Raw genomic sequence first — 2,144 nt, forward strand, 5'->3', positions numbered from 1 at the left:
ACAAAATGTGCAGTGCTGGGGGGCGCCCAGGACCAGGGTTGAGAAACACTGGCCTAGATGCTCTCAGTCTTACGGAAGTCTTAAGAGGCCATGGATTATGATTATTTCTCTTTCTTGTTTTCTCGTGATCACAATTTAATTATCTCGTGATCTCGACATAACAAAAGGTTTTTTTTTTTTTTTACAACGATTGTTTGATTGTTTAAACGCAATGCGTCGTGAGTCTACTGTTGCAGAGAGCCATCTTTTAGAGCTGCTTGGATTCAACTCACTTTATTATCCTTATTCGTTTTAAATAAAATGATATATCATTTTTTTGTGATTTTTAGTCTTGTAGGATATGCTGTGATATCGTGTACGCTTTGGATGCTGTTTGAGAAGAGTATTTATGTGTGAATGTGTAGGCTATATGTGTGGTTTCCTACAAAGAATTGTAGAAAATACAAAAGATTACAACACTGTATATAACATCACCTAATTAAATGAGCATATACACATTTTTACATATATAAATCACATTTCTTATCAACCTACATATACCCCGGTTTCACAGACAAGGCTTAAGCCTAAAATGTAAGTCTGAGCTGTTTCAACTGAAAGAAACTTGCACTGAATGATCATAAAATATGTCATTGCCCTTGTTTTGTCTCAAGATGCACACCAGTAATGCTTTTTCTAAGGCACATTTATACAAAATAACTTAAATGTCCTAATTAAACTGGCCTAATCCTGGCTTAGTCTATAAGCCCTGTCTGTGAAACCAGGTCTTAATGGTTAACAATAAAGATTAAAAATAAGGACAAGATGCACATTAAATAAGCCGTTGAAGCGCGTCCTAGATAAACACAACATCCCCGCTTATTAACTAACAATTATGTACTTCAAAGATGCACAAATAAAGATATAGGTGCAAACACAAAATACAGTGAGGTCAACCTTGGTTTTAATAAGCAGTTAGTTTATCACACGGAACGTGGTGTGATAACTGTGATGAGGCATGCATCTATAGCACAAACAGACAAATAATCATATTGATTCAAGCATTACATGTATGAGTTAGTTAAATATCAATAATGAACAATACTGCACAAATTATAGCGATCACGAAGAAGGTCCTAATTCTGTCCCAAACGCGGACAGTAAAGTGGATATACAGTAACACCCCATCTGTTATAGTCAGTTCTGTACTGCCAACTGTTGGCGCAGTTGTGTAACTTAGAGAACAACTTTTGATATGTCGAGATCACGAGAAAACAAGAAAGAAAAATATTAATAATCCATGGCCATCCTCTTAGGACTTTCGTACATTTTTTTGCAGTACAGTTCACTTATCGGTGCCCACAGTCATTTATCTTATGATTGCCAAATGTAGGCTAATCAAGCCACCATTCTCTTGTACATTCAGGTTTGTCTGAACGACAACAGGTTCAACAGGTCTGGACAGTCTTAGGACAGATCTGCGAAAGATTGTGTTGTATTTATTGTGTCGCCGCCTTTGCCTTTAACTACAAATCTGCTCTTTATTGTCAATTATAAAATAGCTTAGATTGGCTTTTAGGTGTATTTTAGTTAATGCAATTTTTAAAATAATTATCACCCAGTTATTTGAAGTTATTTTGTCCTTTATATGCTCAGTCATGTTGCACAACTTTATTTATTTGTATGCTGCTGTTTTCATCAGTTTATCAGTTGGCAGAAGTTTATCAGTTATAGACTTTGTTGGATTATGATCTTACCTGCACTTTATGTCCAACTACCCATGTTGAAAAAACCAGCATATGCTGGTTAGGTATGTTTTGACGCTGGGATGCTGGTTTAAGCTGGTCCTTTGCTGGTTTATGCTGGTCATGTGCTGGCAAAGGACCAGCATAAACCAGCAAAGGACCAGTTTAAACCAGCAAAGGACCAGCATATCCCAGCGTCAAAAGTGAAAAAAAAAAGTGACGTGACATGTGGCCAAGTATGGTGACCCATACTCGGAATTAGTGCTCTGCATTTAACCCATCCAAAGTGCACACACACAGCAGTGAACACACACAAACCGTGAACACACACCCGGAGCAGTGGGCAGCCATTTTTATGCTGCGGCGCCCGGGGAGCAGTTGGGGGTTCGGTGCCTTGCTCAAGGGCACCTCAGTCGTGGT

This window comes from Sinocyclocheilus anshuiensis, unplaced genomic scaffold (genome assembly GCF_001515605.1).
Source record: "Sinocyclocheilus anshuiensis isolate Anshui unplaced genomic scaffold, SAMN03320099.WGS_v1.1 scaffold1623, whole genome shotgun sequence".
NCBI lineage: Eukaryota > Metazoa > Chordata > Actinopteri > Cypriniformes > Cyprinidae > Sinocyclocheilus > Sinocyclocheilus anshuiensis.